The sequence below is a fragment of the Camelina sativa genome, chromosome 12, assembly GCF_000633955.1.
Source record: "Camelina sativa cultivar DH55 chromosome 12, Cs, whole genome shotgun sequence".
NCBI classification, from domain to species: Eukaryota; Viridiplantae; Streptophyta; class Magnoliopsida; order Brassicales; family Brassicaceae; genus Camelina; species Camelina sativa.
This window is the reverse complement of record NC_025696.1, coordinates 27,308,172-27,334,189: the sequence shown is the minus strand read 5'-3', so window position 1 is coordinate 27,334,189 and position 26,018 is coordinate 27,308,172. Positions and strand designations below refer to the sequence as shown.

Genomic DNA, 26,018 nt, shown 5'->3' with positions numbered 1-26,018 from the left:
TTTTTTTTTTTTTTTTTTTTTTTTTTTTTTTTTTTTTTTTTTGTATAGTTTGACGAGATGGGGAGGAGCTTTACTGGAAATAGCACAGTTTCAACAAGTCTCAGAGTCAAAGCAAATGATTTTAGGTGCCTTCTTTTTTTTAATCTTCGGTTTTTTAGTTTGCATCGAATTCAAATTAGCTTTGATGATACTTTTAGAAATGTGAGCTCTATGGTAGAATTTTAAAATTCTCGTAAACTTCTTCTTCGTCATCGGACATCAAGAGATACCATGTCTTTTCGAGTTTCCACGGCCCAGACGTCCGTACTGGATTTCTATCTCATTTACACAGTCACTTCGAAAGCAAAGGGATCACTACGTTCAAGGATCAAGAGATCGAGAGAGGTCATACCATACGATCGGACCTGAGCTCATACAAGCTATTAGTGAATCTAGAGTCTCGATTGTGGTGCTCTCGGAGAAGTACGCTTCTTCTGGCTGGTGTTTAGATGAGTTGGTGGAGATCTTGAAGTGCAAAGAAGCATCAGGGCAGGCTTTGTTGACTATTTTTTACAAAGTGGATCCGTCTGATGTACGAAAACAGCCGGGAGATTTCGGAAGTACTTTCAAGAAAACATGTGAAGGGAAAACCAACGAAGTGAAGCAGAGATGGAGCAATGCGTTGAGTGATGTAGCAACCATAGCTGGGGAACACTCTCTAAACTGGTTCGTTGTTTCTTTTGATTCATGAATCATAATGCTTTTATCTTTCTTAATCCATGCTTTAGCGGAGGAGTTTCTCTCATTTAATTAGACCCACCAACATGATTTTGTTTGCTTTTCTTAGGGCTAACGAAGCAGAGATGATCCAAAAGATTGCTACAGATGTTTCAAACAAACTTAATCTTACAACTTCAAGGGATTTTGACGGGATGGTGGGTCTTGAAGCTCACTTGGCAAAATTGAACTCTTTGTTACGCGTGCAAAGTGATGAAGTCAAGATAATTGGAATTTGGGGTCCTGCAGGGATTGGTAAGACTACCATGGCTAGAGCTTTATACAACCAACTCTCTAGTAGTTTTCAACTTAAATGTTTCATGGGGAAGATTCGTGTTGATGACTATAATTCGAAGATTTCTTTGCAAGAAAAGCTCCTGTCCAAGATCCTGAACCAAAATGATATGAAGATACACCATTTAGGTGCAATAAAAGAATGGCTACATAACCAAAGAGTGCTCATAGTTCTTGATGATGTGGATGATCTAGAGCAACTAGAGGTGTTGGCTAGAGAAACTTCTTGATACGGTCCTCGAAGTGAGATCATCGTTACCATAGAAGATAAGAAGATTTTGAAGGCACATGGGATCAACGATATCTACCATGTAGATCTTCCAACCGAAGAAGAAGCTCTTGAGATCCTATGTCTATCTGCTTTCAAACAAAGTACTCCACGAGATGGTTTTGAAGAGCTTTCAGAAAAAGTAGCAAAGCTTTGCGGTTATCTTCCATTGGGCCTTTGTGTTGTGGGTTATTCTTTTTATGGTGAGAGCGAGGATGAGTGGAGGCTTCAGTTATATGGGATAAAAACTAATCTTGATAGAAAAGTTGAGGATGTCTTGAGAGTGGGATATGACAAGTTGTTGGAGAAACATCAATATCTGTTTCTTCATATTGCATGCTTCTTCAACCATAAAAGTGTTGATTATGTGACAACCATGCTCGCTGAAAGTGTTTTGGATGTCGGAAATGGGTTGAAAACCTTAGCTGCTAAGTCTCTTGTGCATATATCTACGGATGGGTGGATAACGATGCACTGTCTACTAGAACAATTGGGTAGACAAGTAGTATGAAACATAGTATGAACCGGTAAGTTTCACGTCAAAACCCGCCTACCTAAAAAATTGTCTGGCTGAGAAATGTGTTGACTAGGCCGTTACCCTTTTTTTACCTTATTTAGAGAACTCTATAAATACCTTTTATTTTCTGGGAGAAAAACCCTAAGTTTTATTCTATGCTTTCTTTCTGCAACCTGAGACTTTTTTTGTAAGCCATTCTTTTGGGATTCTAGAGATTCATCCTCACTGACAATTAGGAGAAGATTTCTAACCCTTTTTTATTATTTCTGCAATTTAATCATGTTTTCTTCATCTATGATTTTTGTTTTCTCTTTTGCTATGTGTGAGTAGTTCTCCAATTGGGGTTTAGGATTCCAATTAGGAGATTCAATGAATTGATGTTTTAATTATTTATTGGAGTTCTTAATCCTTAGGTTCTTTGATTCACATGATCTTAATGCTAAAATAGGACTGATCACCTTGTTTTAGACTAAAATAGGACTGATCACCTTGTTTTAGACTCTAGGTTTTTCTATGCATCAAAAGTGTTCGATAAAATGTCTGACTGAGTGTGATTTGAGCATTGTATTTCTAGCCTGCGAAAGTTGATGTTAGGACGCATTGTGAACTTAATGAACTTGATTGTAATGCAAATTTAGCTAGAAGGTTGCAAATAAAAGTTTAGCAAACTAATAGTCAAATTTAGTTTCTAATGCCTTGAAAGAGGGTTAGTCTATTATAGTGTTCATGTTCTAGAACGGTTCTTAGTGATTGAATTTCATATTTCATTTTCTCATTAGTCATTGATCTCTGAAATACCCTATGGCCCAATTTTTTAATCCCGTAAATTTAATCATTTTCTTCCTTGCATTTTTTATTAACAATTTCTGAAACCAAACAAACTATCCTTCGTTCGCTTTAGCTACTTACGACTCTCGCAAATCTTTAGTGTACCATTGGTCCTTGTGGATTCGACCCCGTATATACTGCCTTGCGGTTAAGTGTAATGGGCAATCACTCGAGCAATCAGCAGACTTGTCAGTTGACGATCAGATATAACTTCTCATCAAAACAATGTTATAGAAAACCCAAGAAAACAACGATCTGATTTCTGAAAGGGATACTCTGCAGATAAATGTCTCGATGCTTTCTAAAGAGCTGAGTGAAGAGAAGGCCAAGTCTCTAAGACCATCTCCATTGTATTTCTCTATTTTTTTCTCTAAAATAGAGTAACTCAAAAATAGAGCACTGTTTTCCTCCAATGTATTACTCTATTTTCACCTCTATAATAAAGTTAGTGTAAAAAAATAGAGGTGAGAATAGAGTTGCTCTATATATAGAGCAATCCTATTATTTTCTCTATTTTAGAGTAAAATATAGAGTAGGGTTGGAGAAAATGTTGCTCTATAATAGAGATTTGACTCTAAAATAGAGTGGGATTGGAGATGCCCTAAGGCTTGAGAAGCAGCTGGAGGAACAACTGAAGAATATCAGGATGTTGAATAAAGGAATTAAAAATCTAGACACCTTACTCAGTACTGGAAGATCAAGCAATGTGAAGTGGGGTCTAGGATATCAAGGTGTTGATGCTGATAAGCCCACTCAATTTGTCAAAGGGTTGGAGTTTGAGGCAAAGCTAAGTAAAAAGGGAATGCATACACCAAATGGTCAGTCTGGTAGGGTCCCAAGGAAGCAGGATACGAAACAGAGAGGTATGCATATTCATAATGGATATCAATCTACTTTCAGGGATACGTTTAGAGAGATTTGACGGAGACAGCTGTATGTCTCGAACAATTATCAGCAGCCTACACAGAGACCTGTTCGGCTTAGCAAAAGAACAAGATGCTGGTATTGCGTTCACCTTAATCACTACAAGGCTCAGTGCGATAGATTACAGAATCGAGTCTCGAATCTGATGCAACATGATATGTTTTATTCAAATTCTAGGAGAAGTAATCAAGTGTATGTCAGGAAAGATGATCTCTATTGTCATGTGGCTTACACAACTGGAAAATCAGAGGCTGATCAGGCTAAATGGTACTTTAACAGTGGATGCTTCAGGCATATGACTGGTGCCTTTGATAATTTATCCCATGTAGAATATGTTGCTGGGGGAAGAGTTACTATCAGAGATGGGGGAAAAGGTACAATCAGAGGCAAAGGTACGAGTGGTGGTGAATCTCAACCACATCTGAAGGATGTGTTCTTGGTTGATGGTTTAAAGGAAAATATGATCAGTGTCAGTCAGCTGTGTTATGAAGGTCTGGACGTTACTTTCACTAAGAAGGATTGCAGAGTAGTTGATCAGCAAGGGGCTGTAAAATTTAGAGGATGACAGTCTGGGAATAACTGCTACATGTGGAAGTTGGAAGTCAATGCTTCAACGCATATGCTGAGTTGGACACCGAGCTGTGGCACCAGAAACTTGGACATTTGAATGTTCACACAATGCATAAACTAGCAAATTGAGAGGTTGTACGAGGAATTCCAAAGCTGAGGTGTGATCCACATTTCATATGTGGTCCTTGCAACAAGGAAAAGCAGATCAAAATCTCTCATGGGTCATTATTAGATATCCGAACAAATCATGCATTGCATTACAACTAGTCCATATGGATCTGATGGAACCCATTCAAGTTCAAAGTGTGTCTGGACAGCGGTTCATGTTTGTTATGGTTGATGATTTCACTCGTTACACTTGGGTGAGATTTCTTCGCGACAAATCTATCACACTTGAGTGTTTTCAAATACTTGCTTTGCAGATCAAAAGTGAGAAGTGGCCCATCGAGACTATTCGTAGTGATGATGGAGGAGAATTCCAGAATGACAGGTTTGATCAGTTATGTGCCCATCAGGGTATTGCTCATCAGTACTCTGCACCAAGAACATCAAAACAAAATGGAGTTGTAGAGCGAAAGAACAAGACCTTGCAGGAGATGGCACATGTTATGCTGCATGAGAACCAAGTTTCTCACCGTTTCTGGGATGAAGCTGTTAACACAGCCTGTTTTATTATCAACCGTGTGTATGTCCGACCAAGGACTGATAAGACTCCCTATGAACTGTGGAAAGGGAATTCTCCCACAGTTAGCTTTTTCAGGTGTTTGGATGTCTCTGCTATATCCTGAATGATAAGGATCAATTGGGAAAATTTGAGTCCAAGAGTGATGAGGGAATCTTTTTGGGTTATTCCGGATATAACACTGCATTTTGGGTATACAACAAACGCACACGGTCTGTTCAAGAAACTGTCAATGTTGTCTTTGATGATATTTTGTTCCAGCGAGTAACAATGGTTCCTGTCATATCAGACAAGGATCTGGTAACTGATGATGAGAGGTCTCCACAAGAACTTGTAAGTCCTGCTGCATCGGACGAGCTGTCGTCGTCGCATGATGTTCTTTCTCCATCCTCTCAGGTACATCGGAATCACTCCCCTAATGATATTATTGGCAAGATTCAGGGGGTAGAGTTACTAGAAGAAAGCAGATTGATTTTGCACAGTTGGCTGGAAAGAAGCAGAAGGCTGTTCCTGAAACTGTAGCTCAGGATTCTGATGTTGTTCAGTTTGCATGTTTTGTCTCAACTATTGAGCCAAAGAATCAAAAGGAGGCTCTTCTGGATGAATTTTGGGTTACTGCAATGCAAGATGAGCTGGAACAATTTGCACGAAGTGATGTGTGGGAACTCACTCAACGACCTGCTGATGTAAACGTAGTAGGAACGATGTGGATTTTCAAAAATAAGAGTGATGGCAGTGGATGCATTTTGAGAAACAAAGCACACCTAGTGGCTCAAGGATACTCACAAATTGAGTGTTGACTTTGATGAGATGTTTGCTCCAGTAGTAAGGTTGGAGTCTATCAGGTTTCTGTTCAAAATGGCTTATGCTCTCAAGTTTACTCTACATCAGATGGATGTAAAGAGTGCATTCTTGACTAGAATATTACAAGAAGAAGTCTATGTTGAGCAACCAAAAGGGTTTGAAAATTCACAGCATCCTGAGAATGTGTATCGACTTAAGAAAGCTTTGTGTCTTAAGCAGGCACCAAGAGCATGGTATGAGAGATTGACGATGTTTCTCATAAATCAGGGATATATTCAAGGAAGTGTAGACAAAACATTGTTTGTTCTCAACGGCAACAACGAGCTGATGTTTTTCCAAATTTATGTTGATGACATCGTTTTTGGTTCAACTTGTCAACCTCTGGTGAATCAGTTTGTGGAAAGCATGACTCAGGAATTTAAAATGAGTATGGTGGGAGAACTGATATATTTTTTGGGTCTGCAAGTAGAACAATCGACTGAAGGAATATTTGTATCTCAGAGCACCTATGCTAAAGAGTTGGTACAACGTTTTAGATTAGACAAAAGTAAAGAAGCAAAGATTCTCATAGGCACAAATGACAAACTTTCAAAAGATGAGTTGGGGGAGGACGTAGATGAACGACTATACAGAGGGATAATTGGTAGCTTACTGTATTTGATGGCAAGTCGTCCAGACATATGTTTGTCAGTAGGGATCTGTGCACGATATTAAGCTAAGCCCAAGAAGTCACATTTACTGGCGGTGAAGAAAATCATCAAGTACATCAAAGGGACAGTGAACTTTGGTATTTACTACACCAAGGATACCAACACCAGCCTGAGTGGGTACTGTGATGCGGATTGGGCTGGCTCAGTAGATGATCGCCGTAGCACAAGTGGAGGATGTTTTTTTCATTAGTAACAGCCTGATATCATGGCATAGCAAGAAATAGAACAGTGTCTCCCTATCAACAGCTGAGGCTGAATACATTGCCTTAGGGAGCTGTTGCACTCAGCTCATTTGGATGAAGCAAATGTCTTCTGATTATGGTATGGATTCTTATACTCTTATAATTCATTGTGATAATTTTAGTGCAATTAACATATCAAAGAATCCTGTTCAGCATTCACAAACTAAGCATATTGATATTAGACACCATTTTATTCGTGAACTGGTTGAGGTGAAACTGATTGAGATTGACCATGTGAGCACATAATTTTAGTTAGCTGATTTGTTTACTAAGCCTTTGGATTTCAACAGATTTGTAAACCTAAGAAAATCCATTGGTGTTTGTGAGTTCTAACCTCTTTGCTTGAGCTGTGTTGATCTGAGACAGGAATGAATGCGAGGACAGATCATGGACATCCTAAAATATATAGAAGATCAGCACTCTTGAAGCAACTGTGGTAAATAGCTGCCTGTTATGCCGGTCTGTCCACCCTGTTAAATGTTGTCAGGATTTAAGGAGGTTAAAGAGCTGTGTAGAGACATGCACATACACCATCAGGAATAATTTCTTGTTGGATTGGTTGGTCTGGAATCAGTGATTGAAAAGTCAAGTGATGTCACTGAACAACAAGGATGTGAGGCAACTAACAAAAGGCTGAGTTATAGCTGAATTAAAAAAAAAAAAAGAAGAAAAGGATGTGCTCTTCAAAGAGATAATCTCCAGCTACCTTAACATGTTGGGGGTGAGTCTACAGACTAAAGGCATGCCAGTGTGAAAGACTATCCACAAGCATCAGGGCCTTGATCTTAAACAATTCAAAAGGTTGTGATAGCTTCTGGCAAGAGTTCTGAACATGTGGTTGACACAGCACATGTATGAAATTTTGCTCGCATGTGATTATATTTGATCTGGATCCCCTTATGCGAGTTCACAGTAAATGGCTGTGCGTAACTTTAGTCTTGTTCATGAACTTGTTAAACTTCAAAATAAAAAAATGTGTGAATTCTTAGTGCTTTATCATTGATGAGATGAAGTGGTTTAACAAATGCCATAGAGTCGTGTTCTTAAAAACGAGTTAAGTGTGCACTAATGGGCTATTTAAGTGTTTCAGGGTTTTAATATCTTTTTAGGCACAGTTCGCACAGCCCATTAAGTCGATTGGAAATATATAAAAAGAGGATTTAGGGTTTTGGAGTTTTCCTCTCCTCACTTGCGATTTCAATCCTTTATCGTTTAAGCTTCTATTGCTTCATCACAACTGTTTTCTTTCTCTAACCTCTAATCACCATGAAATAAATCTTTAGTGTAATGCTCATTTGGTACACCCGATGTATGACTCGAGTTTGGAAGAGGATCTCCCAAGTCCAATATCGTCACCGACTCCACCGTCGACTGATGTACCGATTGATTCAACCACTGCAATGGTGGTCTATGAACCTCTTGAGGAACAGACGACATCGGTTCAGGCTCCTAGAAATCATGTGATCACACCCCCGGTCACAGAGGTTGATCATGATGCGTGTGACTCTTCGTCTTCTCAGCCGAAGAAGGTACCGTTTCTAATGTGAGCACGGGATCAGACACCTCTCAGACACTCGGCCAGGACCGCTTGAGCCGCACTCGAACACTTTTTGGATGCTGGGACAATCAGTAGTAGCGTCCAGCAGCTAGCATAGGCGGCAAGTATCTGACCCGGAACACCAACGTGGCATCATTCAGTCCCCAAGGATCATCAAGGAGGAGCAGTACAAGGTTATCCAATGGGCAGCTCCAGGCCAAGCTCCAACCATTACACCAAGGAATCATGGCTAGCACCACCAAAGAAGAGCCTTGGGTGCAACCAGCTTTGGGAAGCTTGATTCGCGTGTCTTCACCATCGCGCTAGTGTGAAAACACCTCTAAGTCATTAGAAGGAGCTGTACTCTTTTTCCTACTTCTGGTTTGTCCCAATGGGTTTACCGAAGGCGTTTTAACGAGGCAGCGAACTCTAGTGCATCTCCACTTCGTTCCCGCTTGGTTCACGACTTGGAAACATTCATTGACATGCTTAGGAGCCAAGGAAGTGAAGATCCTATGCACTGCGTCCAGCCAATGACGTGGCAACCTTATCTCCTTCCTTCTTTTCCTTTATTTCTTTTGAACTCTCTCTTTACCGTTGGATTGGTCTTTGTTTTCTTTTGCTTTTGCTTTTACTTTACGGCCATGTGTATGGTTTAGATCATGGCCACGTTTTCTGGGGTTAAGTGTTCCCTTATGTAAGCCTCCCTATAAAAAGGCCTAAACCTTCATTGTAAAAGGCAGACTTGAAGATTGAATTAATTTCCAAAGAGAGGATCTTTGTTTCTTGTCTCACCTCTCTCCTTAGCCTAATTCCGGGACTTGGCTCTTGAGAAACCCTAGGAGATTCATGAACCGGGTTTGTAATCCCCTAGTTCGACCGTATCACGAGCCGAACCATTTCTCGTGTGTTGTCGCAACAATCCACCCTTCTATCCGCAGCGTCCGTCGCCCATCCATAAGCAGCGTCCCATTCGACCATTTCCTTGAGAACCGAACGGGTCGAGTTTCTTACCGAGACGTTCTCCCATCCGACCATCCTTCCCGGAGATTGCCGAGTCGAGTTAATCATCGGCAAATCTCGTCCCACTTCCGTCCATCAATTCAAGAGATCGCCGAGTCGAGTTTTTTATCGGTCGATCCCCTCCGTCCCATCAAGCCTTGAAGAGAATAGACAAGTTTGAAGCCAGATCGTCGTTCCGCCACCGGAGATCAGTGTCCGACTGTCCGCAATGACCGTTCAACCGTCCGCAGCGTCTCTCCGACCGCAGCGTCCATCCGAGCGACTCCGTAGACGACCGCGTCCGGCACTCACATCAGCTGGTATCAGACTTAAAAGTTCCTACAAGATTGTATCTATCCTTTACTTTACTGTTTGTATCTTCATAAGAAAACCCATAAAAATTACATCTTTTATCATTCGTTGCATTCTTTGTGTGCCTTAGGTTGTTAGTTTTCATCATGTGTTCTTGCTTGTTCTATCTTGTGCTCTTTAGTGTTCTTGAGTTGTTTGTGCTAGATTTGTTTTAGGTTGCGTTGCTTTTGTTTTAGGTTGTTTTAGGGTGTAGATCGTTAAAGTTCTTTGCTTTATCTTGTTTTCCTTGTTAGTGGTGGTCCTTAGACGCGTGTCAGTCCTTTGCTGCACCAGCCGTCTGTACCATCGACTAACCCCCGTCGGTCGTCCATACATCACCGGCCATCCGTACCAGCCGATCGCTCCAGCCGTCCGTACCGTTACTCGCACCAATCGTCCGTACCAACGTCCGACCACCATGTACCCGCCGTCCGTACCGTCGCCGATCATAATTGGCCGTCCGTACCGTTGACCGTACCTAGTTCCAAGACCGCGATCAATAGCCAATGTTTGATCTAACATTGATCAAGTATGGAGTACGAGGATCCTTACTACGATCATGAAACATGGTACGGAGAACACCATGGTACTGATCCGGAACAAGAGGCCACCAAAGACGAGCCATGGTACGACGAACACTATGGTACCGATCCGGAACCAGAGGCTACCAAGGACGCATCATGGTACGAATAGGACTATGAAGAAGGGCCGGATAAAGTGGAACACGAGCATCGACCACCGAGTTATTATTGGCCGTCTATGTCATGAGCTACACGTCATAGCGAGCCAAGGGTGAACCGCAACGATGATTCCGACAGTGATGATTTGGATCCTTACTACCCGGATACAAGGCACCTAGCTGCACGAAGGATGGTGCCTACCCGCGTACCACCTAGCCGAGATTGCCAGCCGTTCCATGGACAAAGTCATAGGCGCTATGCTCCAACCATGTACCGAGCGACCACTTGAGGAGATCTTACCGAGAGTTGGCCGCAGCCGGAACCAAGGATTGCCTAGTTGGTCTCCAAGGGCACCCACTCCTAGACGGATTGAGATGCAATCGAGTGTCAACCGGAACCAAGGAATTCCTAGTTGGTCTCCACGCGCAGCCACTTTTGATCTGGTACCACGGCGCCAGTACCGTGAACCATCCCGTACGATGGCTCTGCGATCAAGTCATAACTCGGCCTATGTTGAGCGATCAAGAAGGACGTATGGTCCCCCAGCCCAGTACCGAGAGCTGCCAACACGGTACAAGGAACCGGCTCGAGGAGAACCCCACGACAAGATCATACCAAGTCTGGAAGTGCCAGGGACAAGTACCACGCAGTGGAGCAAGCTAGCTGAAGGACCCGTGTCAAGGACGCAACAAGACCGTGAGGTGAACGTAGGGCTTGATTTTTATCAGCAAATCAGTCCTAAGGAAGTCATTGGCCCGAGAGGAATCATAGAGACGCCAGCCGAGCCTCCTGACCACCAAGCTCGCGTACTCGGAGACACAAGTTCCAGCCATTACGCGGACCATGGTCAACTCGTTACCGCTCTTGACGACCGAACCAACACTCGACCGCCGCGTCTGGAGCCGACCATGGTACGTGAATCCTCATCCGAGACGCGTACCGAGTCTTTAGGTGACGCTAAAGAAGACATTGGCCGTGTGATTAGTTCTCTATCTGGTACTCACTCTGTAATGGGGAGTTTCAAGCAAGTTGGGCCACCGAAGACGGCCATTGAAGGGTCTTTTCATTCGGTATTATTCTTGACTACTTCAAGTAGTATGCTCCAGCTGGGAGTTGCCAGTACCGTGCCACCCTTCTCCACTCTTAGCGCCAAGACCGTTACCGCACAAGGTCATATGGCGAGGTATTTTTGCAACTTTGGTGCAGATCAAACTTTTGTGTGGCATCTTGGAGAGCTTCAGCAACCAACCACGGTACATGAAGGGATCGGAGCGACCAATGCCACTGGCCTTACCGGGGAAGTCTTATCCTGTTCTCTTAAGGCCTTACTGTTTCCTTTTGATATCGGTAAATTAAACCGCGGTTGAACTCTTGATGCTGCTGATTTGGTTTTCCTTTTTGATCCAGGTGTTGAGTCGAGTTTTGAGGTCAAAAATTCTAGAAGAGGGAGGGAATGATGTGAGCACGGGATCAGACACCTCTCGGACACTCGGCCAGGACCGCTCGAGCCGCACTCGGACACCTTTGGGACGCTCGGACAATCAGTACTAGCGTCCAACAGCTAGCGTAGGCGGCAAGTATCTGACCCGTAACACCAACGTGGCATCATTCAGTCCCCAAGGATCATCAAGGAGGAGCAAGACAAGGTTATCCAATGGGCAGTTCCAGGCCAAGCTCCAACCATTACACCAAGGACTCATGGCTAGCATCACCAAAGAAGAGCCTTGGGTGCAACCAGCTTCGGGAAGCTTGATTCGCGTGTTTTTACCATAGCGCTAGTGTGAAGACACCTCTAAGTCATTAGAAGGAGCTGTACTCTTTTTCCTACATCGGGTTTGTCCCAATGGGTTTACCGAAGGAGTTTTAACGAAGTAGCGAACTCTAGTGCATCTCCACTTTGTTCCCGCTTGGCTCACGACTTGGAAACATTCATTCACATGCTTAGGAGCCAAGGAAGTGAAGATCCTATCCACCGCGTCCAGCCAATGACGTGGCAATCCTATCTCCTTCCTTCTTTTCCTTTATCTTTTTGAACTCTCTCTTGACCGTTGGATTGGTCTTTGTTTTCTTTTACTTTTGCTTTTACTTTATGGCCATGTGTATGGTTTAGATCATGGCCACGTTTTCTAGGGTTAAGTGTTATGTAAGCCTCCCCATAAAAAGGCCTAAACCTTCATTGTAAAAGGCAGACTTGAAGATTGAATTAATTTCCAAAGAGAGGATCTTTGTTTCTTGTCTCACCTCTCTCCTTAGCCTAATTCCGGGACTTGGCTCTTGAGAAACCCTAGGAGATTCATGAACCGGGTTTGTAATCCCCTAGTTCGACCGTATCACGAGCCGAACCATTTCTCGTGTGTTGTCGCAACAATCCACCCTTCTATCCGCAGCGTCCGTCGCCCATCCATACGCAGCGTCCCATTCGACCATTTCCTTGAGAACCGAACGGGTCGAGTTTCTTACCGAGACGTTCTCCCATCCGACCATCCTTCCCGGAGATTGCCGAGTCGAGTTAATCATCGGCAAATCTCGTCCCACTTCCGTCCATCAATTCAAGAGATCGCCGAGTCGAGTTTTTTATCGGTCGATCCCCTCCGTCCCATCAAGCCTTGAAGAGAACCGACAAGTTCAAAGGCCGATCGTCGTTCCGCCACCAGAGATCCGCGTCCGACCGTCCGCAACGATCGTTCAACCATCTGCAGCATCTCTTCGACCACAGCGTCTGTCCGTCCGTCCGTAGCGACCGTCTGTCCGAGTGACTCCGTAGACGACCGCGTCCGGCGCTCACATCAGTTTCCGTCCTCTGTGGTCGATCTTTCTGATGATGCATCGGGACCTATTATGTCAATTCAGGGAGTCTCCTCATGGCTGCACGAGAGACAACTGCCTGCCGATGCTGACAGCCGGGATCCCAAGCGTCCTTACCTCGCTAAGGAGAAAGGGGTCTCTACTTCCCGAGGGGCAAATTCCAAGATTTCGACTCCAAACGTTTCGAGTCCTCCGAGGCAAACTCTTGCCTCAGAAGCTTGCTACTCTCTAAGGGTTAATGATCAGGCTAAGGAGTTGATAGATAGGGCCGGTCTGTTGAAAACCGTCACTCAGTGAGGGTCCTATGATTCGGATGTGGTCTACAAGTTTTGGGCAAATCTCCCTGCGGTTAAGGTTGAGGGGGAGTCTGTTGATTCCTTGTTAGAGACTGGGTGTATGAGTTTTCTCCAGGACGGATCAATGCCTTGTTAAGTCTACAGCCCGTTGATGTTCGTGAGCAACGGTTGGAAACAACTACAATTTTGGAGGAGGACCTGGCTCTTTTCTTGTCATATGGCAAGGTTAAATCCTGCAAGCAGCTGGTGTCGACAACAATCAAGAACCCGGTGATTAAGGATCTGCATAAGATTTGCTGCAGCAACTGGTCTCCCATTGTAAACACGGGCTATATCTCGACGAACAAAGCAATGGTGATCTACATGATCATGCAGCACATCTCGTTTGATTTTGGGAGAATGGTCTATGATTAGATCATTCAGTTGGGTTTGCAAGCTCAATCTGAGTTCCGGGTGCCATTTCCCAGCCTCATCTACCAGCTTTTGGAAGCTCAGCGCCCTGTTCCGAGTATCCGAACTCATGACGCTAAGAAGTCCAAGGGAAAGAAGAGTGCTTCACGACCTGCAAAGCCTGTACTTAAGAGCGGATTGTTTGAAGAGCGCAAAGCCATCCGGGTGGCCATCAAGGTCCTACAACGTGTCTTGGAAGCTGGTAAGTAGTTTGCTTTCCTATTAACATTCTTTTGATATTTTTGACTAATCTGTGCCAAACAAGCAGGGGGAGATCAGTCGGATTCTAATGCTTGAGGGGGAGTTTGAGTTGTGGGGGAGCTGTTGTGTACTCTCTGTTTTTGTTCCTTTTGTTTTGTTGGCTGTTGGATTTTTCAGACTTTTGAGTTGTTGAGTACTTTGGTTTTGATTTGGATTTTGGTTATGATTTGGATATGTAGGATGATTTAATTTGCTTTAACATCTGCCTCTTGATCAATTAATTCTCTGTTTATTATGTGAGATGCACTGCTTTGTTGGTACGGTTGTGTGTTTTTGGCTGTTGCTGTTTGTGATATTCAGGAATGGTGCAAGAGATGCTTGTTCGTCAAGTTCAGTCAAAAAGGGGAGATTGAAAGTGCATATTCCGGATCAGAGCTATGGATAAGGCAGAACGTTGTGAAAAGTATCAGAGGTCTGATTTGCTGACGTGGCACGAGATGATGATGTGGCAAAAGCTTGTTGGACGAGGTGACGAGTCGCAGGATATGGATGGATGAGCAAGCTTGGCATACTCGAAGATACATAGAAGATTGAGAGAATATTTTACAAAGGAGATAAGGAAGTAATATTTTTGGAGATAAAGAATATTTCCTTTTTGTTAGGATGCACAAAGATTTGGTTAGAGATCTTTGATGCAAGTATAAATAGACTAGGGCTAGACACAATAAGAGCTAGCACTCGTGGGGATAAAGTTGTGAGATTTGTAACCTTCAAGCAATCACAAAAAGGCTTAGAAAGTGAGTGTGTTTATTTTTTTTAGATCTACACAGGGTGTTGTGTTAGTTTTGTAAAAAGACTATTTTTTTATAAGATTGAATAAGAAGCGTTAGCTTGACGCGTTTCCAAGCGGTGTATCTTTTTGTGTGTCTCTATACCCTAACAAAGCAGAGATGGAGCAATGCTTTAATTGATGTAGCAGCCATAGCTGGAGAACACTCTCTTAACTGGTTTGTTCTTTCTTTTGGGTCAATGAGTTATAAAATGCTCTAGTGGAGGAGTTTCTATTATTTAATAAGACCCACCAACGCTTTCTTTTGCTTTTGTTAGGGCTAATGAAGGTGAGATGATCCAAAAGATTGCTACACATATTTCGAAGACACTGAATATTAATATTACTCCGTGGAAGGATTTTGAGGGGATGGTGGGCCTTGAAGCTCATCTGACGAAACTGGACTCTTTGTTATGCCTCGAGTATGATTCTGTGATAATGATTGGAATTTGGGGTCCTGCGAGAATTGGTAAGACAACCATTGCTAGAACTTTATTTAACCAACTCTCTACCGGTTTTTGGCTTAGTTGCTTTATGGGGAACCACTGTGGGAACTGGTAAGAAAACCAAATCGCTTGAGGGAAATTATAAGAGCAAATGGGTGTTGATGACTATGATTCGAAGTTGTGTTTGCAAAACTAACTTCTGTGTAAGATATTGAACCAAAGGGATGTGAATATACATCATTTAGGTGCAATAAAAGACTGGCTCCAAGATCAACCGAGTGCTTATCATTCTTGATGATGTACATGATCTAGAGAAATTAAAGCCCTTGGCTAAAAGAACTTTCTTGGTTTGGTTCAGGAATTCGGATCATCGATACCACAGAAGATAAAAAGATTTTGAAGGCACATGGCCGGATCAATGATATCTACCATACATGTGGATTTTCCATCCAAAGAAGAAACTATTGAGATCCACAAGATGGTTTCGAAGAACTTGCAAAACAAGTAGTAGAGCTTTGCGGTACTCATCCACTGGCCCTTTATGTTGTGGGTTGTTCTTTTTATGGGGAGAGTGAGGATGAGTGGATGGCTTCAATCATATTGGATAGAAAATAATCTTGTGAGAAAAATTGAACATGTCTTGAGAGTGGGGTATGACAAGTTATTGGAGAAACATCAAACTTTGTTTCTTCATACTGCATGTTTTTCAACCATAAAAGTGTTGATTATGTGACACCCATGCTCGCTGAGTCGCTGACAATACTTTGGATGTCAAAAATGGGTCAAAAATGGGTGCAATATACATATAATGATGGGTGGATATCATCAATGCATTGTCTACTACAACAATTGGGTAGACAAGCAGTTGTTCAAATGTCTGACGAGCCAGCGAAACGTTAGTTCTGAGTGGAGGCCAAAGAGATTCGTAATGTGCTAACAATTGAAACAGTAAGTTCTTACAATTAATATTGCCTACTTTTGTTTGTGATAACAATTTCAACAGTCTTCTTTTGCAGTATTTGGTCGGGTACTGGATCCTTCATAGGTACATCATTTGATATAAGTCCACAATTGGGGAGTTCTCTATAAGGAAACAAGTCTTTGAAGGAATGCGTAATCTCAAATTCTTAAAATTCTACAATTTGAAAAGTTAGCTTGTCAGAGGACATGAAATATCTACCTCGTCTAAGGTTATTTCATTGGGATTCATATCCGAGAAAAAGTCTTCGTCTGTCACTTCAGCTAGAATGTGTTGTACGTAGAACTTAATATGTGATCCAGCAAGTTAAAGAAGCTATGGGGAGGAATCCAGGTTGGTATTTGATATTTGTGAATACGTTACTAACGATTGAGTTAACCCAAATATGACATAATTCCTCATTTTGTGTGTGTTACGTTTGACATGCAGCCGCTTCCAAATCTTAAGAAAATAGATTTGGGATATTCCTTTAGCTAATTTGAAAGAAATCCCATATTTTTCGAAAGCCAGTAACCGCAAGACGTTGACAGTTGCCGGTTGTAAGAGTTTGGTGATGCTTCCTTCTTCTATAAGATATCTAAGCATGGAAATTCTGGTTGCTCAGGGTGCTGTAATTAAGCTACAAGTTATTCCCACCAACATTAACTTAGCATCTCTTGAAGAGTAAACATGAATGATTGCTCACGACTGAGAAGTTTTCCAAATATTTCTAGTAACATAAAGTGTCTCTGTGTAGCAGGCACAAAGGTTAAAATAATTTCCTGCGTCCAGGCCCGGCTCACTGGAGAAGCAAGTGAAGCCAAGGATTCGGGCCTAAATTTTTAAAAGCCTTTTTCACTTAAACAAAAGGCCTTTTTTATTTTAAAGATATGTATAAGGACTTTTTTATTTACATGTAAAAGGCCTTTTTTCCTTTTTAGGATATGTAAAAGGCCTTAAAATATCAAGTTATGGCCTCTATAGAAAACCTATAATTTTTGTCATAGGTGAAAAAGACACATTTTTAGATTTTTGCGTAGGGCCTTCATGAATGTTGGGCCGGCACTGCCTGCGTCCATTGTTGGACGCTGGTCTCATCTCAAGCTTAGCTCCCTCTTAACTCTAATTTTCTCTTAAATTCATTCTTGGGGCTTGTCCTTTTATTAATTGATAGAGACCCTATATATAGGTTTCATACAACTTATTCATAACTCTAATCTAATGCTATGGGTGGAGCTAGGCTAGAAGCATGTAGGTCAATTGATCCTGGTAAAAATTTAAATTTAGTTAATTTTTTAGGGAAAAAATCAAAATGACCCTAGTAAAATAGCATAATTGACCCCTGTAAAAAATTTTAGTAACACAACTGACCTCTTATTTTTATATTTGATCCTGCTGAACTGAATTCCTAGTTCAGCTACTGCCTAATGCATAAAAGAATCTACTCTAACGTATAAAAGATATTATGAAAACCAAACTCATAAATAAACCACTAATTAATTATAATGTCCTAACCATATCCTAATCAACTTAACTATAGTCTTGTATCACATAAGCCTCGATTAACACATTTCCCATAGAGTGTAACGTTAACACGTCTCGACCTAAGCAACAGTGATATAGACGTGTTACTTTAGGGTTAGCTTCCTTTTCATATGTGTCACATATACATTTAGCCAAAATTAAAAAAAAAAAATATTAGTATTAAACAAAATTAAAAGTAAATTAACGTTGTCATTGACTTATGGTCTCACCATCGACATCTTTCTCTCCTTTTTCTTTTGTAACATCCCCAATTTTGTAATTGGAAGTTGGGCCAATTTTATTAGTAAGTTTCAGAAAAGAAAATAAGAAAGAGGAAGGAGGGAGGGAAAACAGTTTGGAGGAGGTATCTTTGGAGGTTCGTCGGTGCTGGAGGTGAAATCCGTTTAGGAATCTAAAAACACCGACGTGATCACCATCAAGCCATGAACTCGTAGCAACTGACGAAAGTCAGATCGGAGTTATAATCAAGAAGTTATGTTTGTTGCTTCCTGCGCAAGAAATATCTGAAACAGTCTGAACCTGCAACCCTAGAAATCAGATTCGAGGTTATCTCCTTGGAACAGCGTTTGGTGGTCCAAAACTTACCTGATCGAGCTGAGATTTGGTGAGAAGCTTCACAGTACTACAACCTAAGTATTCAACGGTGGGATCGTGATTTTAACGGTTAGTTGTGGTTTTATCTGTGTGTTTATGAGGCTCGTTTGTATAGAATAAATGGGGACATTGTAATGTTTGGTTGGCAAATTGAGGTTGGATGGAGCTGCAGCCTGTATGAGCGTTCTTTAATATTGAGTCTGACATGGGAAAGGAGAAATGAGTTTCAACATTTAAGTGGCAAAGGTGAGGATGGTAATCGCGGAAACACAATGGTTACTTTCTAAGCATGTTCTTCATGAATTGCTTGTATAGGCTTAGAAACTATGTGATTAAATATGTATATTGTTTGATATTGTGTGGTATGAATGATATGATGATAGATGTATGATTATAATGCATGATGACATGATATGCTGATATGATGCAAGGTAGAATGAGTTGATGTGTAACATGATAATTGTTGAATGAATGAGATGATATAAGATTGTGTGTTGGGGATACGAACATGAGATTTGTTTCGTGATTCGTGAGAGGCGGACCTGAGATTGGTTTGTACCGTAATTTGACGAACATGAGATTTGTTTTGTACCTGGCGATTGGACGAACATGAGATTTGTTTCGTGCCATGCTAAGCTGAAGAGATTTCGGTTTAGCGATATTGATGATGAATGTATGTAATGATGAGAATGTGGTGTTTAAATATGGTTGAAGTAATATTATGATTATATATGCTAGGTAAAGAATTATGTGAAACAGTTACGCTTGTTGGATGTATGTTAAGAATGTGGAGTATGATTCTATGGTACGCACTAATTGTTGAATGTGATCAGAATGTCGTCATTGTGTTCACTCTTTTATCTTTTCCCTCAGGTTAAAAGTTTTGTAAGTTGTGGAACAAATTTTATGATTGAAGAGTTTTATTTTTAAGAAATAACCATTTTGGCAGGACCATTTGAATAACACGTTATCTTAGCCGATAAGGCGGGACGGATGTTACATCTTTCTTTAATAATTTTTGGTAAATCAAAATTTAACTTAAACAATAAAAATGAAAATTAATAAAATAAATCTCTAAGCTTTTATGTTAACGCCGATGATGTCTTCTCGCCATTACTCCATCATTTGTTGCTCTTATTAAAATATAGTTTAATGATTCGTATACACTATCGCTTACCTAGTAGTCAATTGCTCTGTTTCATATTGTTAATTTGTCACTAGGTAAGCGATATGAAACACAAATTAATTTCTGGGAAAGATGTAAAAAAAAAAAAGGGAGATTTACTCAAATGTTATACATTTTAGGTAATATTACAAGAATCTACAAAAAAAATTTTATTACTAGAATATTTCGGTTATTTTCAAAATATCCAGCTTGCCCTTGTTTTATGTTACCGGAAAAAATGTAATTACAAAAATGTCATTGCCACGTCAGACGCCACGTCAGAAATCACTGACGTGTAACCATAACTCAGCCGTAACGCATTACAAAGGTATGTTGCGGCTGAGTTATGGAAAAAACATTTGAGTAAGAGCAGACGGCTGACTTAGAGCATAACTCAGCCAAGCGTTACAGCTGACTTGTTAAAATCTGGTTGAGTTATGCTCTAACTCAGCCGTACTTATGGCTGAGTTTTCACCCGATGGTTGAGTTGTCAAAATTTTGGCTGAGTTATCATTACGACACGGCTGAATTACCATTTTTCGACTGGCTGAGTTATGAAAAATGGCTGACTTATAAGATGTTGTTACGGCTGAGTTATGGTTAAAAACCATAATGTTATTACTAGAGTTATGGTTAAAAACTATAATGTTATTACCATTTCACGGCTGATTTAGTAGCAAAAGATTAATTACTAGAATGTTATTTAGTTACGGCTGAATTATTAAACGATACGGCTGAGTTACATATTTTCAGTTGATGAAGCGGCTGAATTTGGCAGCAATTGTTTTGCTTTTTAATTACTGTAATGTTATTCATGTTGTGACTGAGTTATAATTTGTTTGATGGCTGAGTTTTATTTAAGCTGAGTTATTATTTGTTTGATGGCTGACTTGCCACGTCGGACGCAGCATCCATGTCAGCATTCCATGTCATCATTTGTTTTTTCTCCGGAAATACGAAACGTCGTTTGACTCTTGTTCTTCAACTGGTTAATAAGTGAACTATTTACGTTCTTTTTCTACTTGTTCTTATACTTCTTCTTCACTTTCTTCGTCACCTTGTTCTTCTACTTTTTCTTCACCTTGTTCTTCTACTTCTTCTTCACCTTGTTCTTCATTTTCTTTCATGGATCCAGTTCTGGTTCTAGTTGTTTCCGGTAATTGGGTAAAGACACAGAGATATNTTTCACCTTGTTCTTCATTATCTTTCATGGATCCAGTTCCGATATTAGTTGTTTCCGGTAATTGGGGTAAGACACAGAGATATGTATTTAACACCGACAATAGAGGGTGTATAGTTGTGCAGATAGATGGAGGCACAACACACGAAAAGCTTGTGAAGCTTGTTCTTCAAGACTACGGATTGGACGCGTTTAGCCATGAGCTAAATGCATGCTCTCGATGTAAACAAGTTGGGCACAATGCGAAAACTTGTCTGATGCAGTATTATTGTAATACATTTGTTTTATTTTTTGCAATAACTCAGACGTCAAGCATTATAACTCAGCCGTCATATTAATCGACGAGACCTTTCGTTTTCCGCTTTCAGATTATTCCTTGTGTAATACCTCAGCCACAAAGCATTATAACTCATCCGTCATATGAATCGACGAGACCTTTCATTTTCCCGTAAATACTATAACTCAGCCGTCAAGTAATATAAATCAACTGTTTGCTTTCAGATTATTTCTTGTGATAACTCAGCCACAAAACATTATAACTCAGCCGTCATATGAATCGACGAGACCTTTCGTCTTCCTGTAAATACTAGAACTCAGCCGTTAAGTTTTTTTTTTTCGGGTTGTGACGTGGAAAATCGAAAATGATGTGTATTTTAATTTGCTGATGTGTATTTTTTTCTTTTAATTTTTTTACTCAAAATCGAAAAACTAAACCCAAGGGGTAAATTATAATTACGCCCAGTACACTAAACATTTGAGTAATTTTCAAAAGATTGTTAAATATGAGGAATAAACCAACTTTTGCATAACATTTGAGTAAAAAAATAAAAATGAACCCAAAAAATATATTAAGTTCTGGGGTAGATGTAGACAACTCATATCTAACTTTTTTCTTGATTCTTCTATAAGGTAAAAACAAATTAAAGATCAACACACGAAGATGAAAATTGAAATCAATATAAAATAATTTCAAGGTTCAGGTCCAGCAAGAAACTTAGTCAGATTTTTACTCCTCTTGAAGAATAGATACATGTCTTTAGGGTTTGGCTCCTACCATCATTGGCAAAAAGTGATAAGTAAAATATGACAAGTAAAATATGACATTTGGGCCATATAATTTTTCACAGTAGAGAAGAAGCAAATCATACGGATAAACATTGTATAAAAGCAGGTATAAGGTCTAATGTTTGGGACCCGAGTTCCACGGCTATGACAGCGTTTGCCACCCACTGACCCACGACCTACGACCATTCACATGTTCCGGAACAAAAAAGTTTGGATCTTAACTGTTCTTGCTTATGTTATCAAGCTGATGATTTTGAAAACGCAAGTGCTGTGCAATTTGGATCTTTTATGCAACATAGCACACAAGGATTCAAAAACTCTCTTTTGATTTATTAGAAAATAAGTTTTGAAGATGCAAACATATAATACAGTCGCTGTCCTAGGTGCAAGTAGGACAAGAAGTAATACAAGCAAAACATTGAAGAACCAGAATATGAAAATAAGTCATGGCGGTTAAAGTACTAATAGAAAGTAGTTTTAAAAGAAAGATTGTAAAACGTATTTTCTATTAAACAAAAAAGTTTTTGAGAAAACCCCTGTTTTAATTGTTGATTTAGTTTCTGTACCAATAGCTCTTACACTTTCAATTGTTATTAGAGCAGTCATCTGTAAGGATTGCATACAGGTGAGATCCTGTGGAGAAGATGGAGAGCTATGGAGATCTTGTCAACAATAATAAGGTTATCCTAGATAATTTTTTTAAATATCGTTAAATTTGAATAAAAATGTGATAAAATTTTGACAATATTGAAAATATTTTAATATTTTGGTCTAAATTTATATGATATCGGTTCAGTTTTTTTAGTTTAAACGTTATCCCCTTATTAATCCAAAATACACCTACTCATTAAAATGTCTTTGTGGTGTAGTGGTTACATTCACTCCCCAACGCCGTTTTTAATATGAGTTTGGTTTGATTCAGGTATGTTCGGGTAACCAAATGGATATCGGTTTGGTTCGGTTACTAACCGATATCTATGGATATCTGAAAAAGCTATCCATTCGGTTATTACCTTCTAACCAAACCCGAACCAGAACCAAAATTTTGGTTTAATTTCAGTTCGGTCCATTCGTTTCGGTTAATCTTCCCAGGACTACCATACACTGTAACATTGGAAGAAAACAATTCGATTTGATTCAAGGTTGTGAAACTGCAAAAGAAGCATGGGATATCTTAAAGACTCATTACGAAGGAACAACTAAAGTTCAAAGCTCAAGGAAGGATAAGTTGGCTTCAAAATTTGAAAACTTAAAGATGGAAGAACATGAATTGATCTCTGATTTCAATTCTAAGTTAAGTTCTTTGGCACAAGAGGCTCTAACGCTTAAAAAGAAGTACAAAGATAAAAAAATTGCTTAAAACATTCTTGAGATGCTTGTCACATAGATTCATGGCCTATAAAACTGCTTTGAATGTGTCTCATAACACTGACAACCTCAGTTTTGGAGAAGTAGTAGGGATGTTGCAAGCACACAAGATAGAACTCGGAGGAATTAAAAAACCAAAAGGTCTGGCATTAACATCATGTGAAAGCAATGATCAAATAGACGAAGGGGAAGATCTTGTGAGTCTACTTGTTCGGAGATTTGATCGTGTTTTAAGAAAAGCTGAGATGCAGTGCCATGAGTGTAAAGGCTTTGGACATTTTATCCGAGAATTCCAACTATCAAGAGACGAGAACTTAAGTGTTCAGGTTGCAAAGGGATGGAACATTCTTAGCATGAATGTGTTGATAGAAAAGAAAAATCAATGCTGAGTATGGAGGAAGGTTCATATGAGATTAGTGAAGATGAAGAAGAGATTTCAAACTTTATTGCCTTGGTAGGTATCACAAAGTTTGTGGATGGAGAAGAAGTCACTGATTTTGAATCTGAAGAAGAATTAGAAATTGATTTTGAGTTACAAGGAGGTTCGAGAGACGCTCATTAAAATTAGTAGAGAAAATCAAGGTCTAACCAAAGAAAAATGTCTTCTTGAAGCACTTGATACACAACTAAAGAACTGGTGCAGCCCAACACAAGATAAACCTTCTGCTCGTTGATTCCACAGAATAGCCGAACAAGAGGAGGGTCTTAAGTTTGTTGATTCGCTTGAATGACCGAACAAAGACTACCTTAAGGATCGTTGATTCAAAGAATGACCGATAATCAAGAGGAATAAGAAGCTTGAAAAGCTTTAGGGTTTTTAATATATAAACGTGTGTCCTCTCACAAACACAAGAGGCACCTTAAATAGTAAAAGAAAGAAACGAGAACCCTAGGTTCAAAGAGTAAAAGTTAACGAAAAAAAAAAGTAACTTAAAGCCCAAGTCAAAAATAAAAGCCAAAAATAAAAACAAAGCCCACGAATAGAGGCGGTGATAGTCGGATGTCGAGATGCGCTGCATCAGGTTCCCCTGGGTAGGAGAAGATTCGTCTCTGAATCTGGAACATTGTTGTCACCCCGAAACTTGGAAAGATATTTGACGTTGAACACATTAGATATCTTGAGATGAGGTGGAAGACGGAGGCGAGAAGCATTGGGATGAATGCGCTCAAGGACCTCCACTGGTCCAATCTTCTGCGAACGAAGCTTATTATACTCATGTGAAGGCATACGATCCTTGGTTAACACCACCCAAACCATATCGCCAGGTTCAAAAAGCAACTCACGTCATGAAGAATCTGCGTGAATCTTGTACCGACTCGCAGATTGTTCTAACTGGGCATGCGTTTGTCGATGAGTCTCCTGCAAAGCTTCGACAAACTCCAAAGCACGACCATGAAGGCGACGCGGATCAGGAACAACTGTGAGGTCTAGGGGACCCCGAGGAAGCAAACTGTAGACAACCTCGAAAGGGCTAAAGCCGGAACTGCAGTTGGTAGCGTGATTGTGAGCAAACTCGGCTTGACACAAACGTGCCTCCCAAGAACAAATATTATCACCCACTAGGCTGCGCAACATGTTTCCCAATGCACGATTAGTAACTTCGGTTTGCCCATCCGTTTGCGGGTGATACGCCGTACTCATGTCCAAACTTGTATGTAACAATCGCCAAAGAGAATGCCAGAAGTGACTTAAAAATCTCGTATCACGATCCGAGACAATAGAGGTAGGAAGACCATGAAGCCGGTAAACCTCTTGGAAGAACAGCTGAGCCACACGGACAGCATCTGTTGTGCGCTTAGAAGGAACAAAATGAGCCATTTTAGAAAAACGGTCAACAACAACAAAAATAGAATCGTTACCCCGTTGAGTGCGAGGAAGCCCCAAGACAAAATCCATGCTAAGATCCGTCCATGGTTGAGTAGGAATCGGCAATGGAAGATAAAGTCCCACATTAGAAGCCGAACCCTTCGCCAATTGACAAGCCCGACAACGCTCCACAAATCTCTCAACATCGCGACGAAGCGACGGCCAAAAGTAAACCGCTGCGACAAGCTGTAGCGTACGGTCACGACCCACATGAACCTCAGCATGTAGCTCCTCGATCAGTTTCAAACGTAAACTACAATATGGCACACAAAGCTGAACACCGCGGAACAGGAACCCATCCGTCAATGTATAGTCTGTATGCGTCCCATCTTTCACAGCTGTCAAAATCGGACTAAAGAAGGGATCCGAACTATAGAGCTCTGAAAAGGAAGCAAAACCCGGAACCGCAACATGCAACATCGTCAACAAAGAATGTCGTCTACTCAAAGCATCGGCCACACGGTTTAATTTACCAGACTTATGACGAATAGATAACGTAAATTGCTGCAAATATGCTATCCATGAAGCATGGCGAGAAGAGACCTTGACTTGGCTCTCAAGGTGTTTAAGGGAATCGTGATCAGTTAATAAAATGAAGTCACGGTGAACAAGATAGTGTCTCCAATGCTTTACAGCTTGAACCACCGCATAAAACTCTATATCATATGTGCTATAACGACTTCTTTCCCCTGACAGTTTTTCGCTAAAATACGCCACAGGACGTGACTGTTGACTGAGCACCGCACCAATCCCCAATTTAGAAGCATCACAATGAAGCTCAAATGGCTGCTCAAAATCGGGCAGAACCAAAATAGGAGCGGTCGTGAGTTTGTGTTTAATCTGTTCAAATGCTCCTTGAGCCTCCTCCGACCAAACAAACTTATTATCCTTCATACAATCCGTCAATGGTGCCATAATGGAACTGAAATGCGGCACAAAACGGCGATAAAATGAAGCAAGACCATGGAAACTTCGGACGTCTGATACCGACCGCGGTTCAGGCCAAGAGCGAACTGCTTCCACCTTGCTCAAATCCATAGATAAACCGCTTGTGGAGACCACATATCCAAGAAACAGAACTCGA

At 40.8% G+C, this 26,018-nt stretch overlaps 1 pseudogene; it reads left to right on the top strand.

Annotated features, from left to right (window-relative positions):
- Positions 237-23,629, top strand: LOC109128007 (annotated as a pseudogene).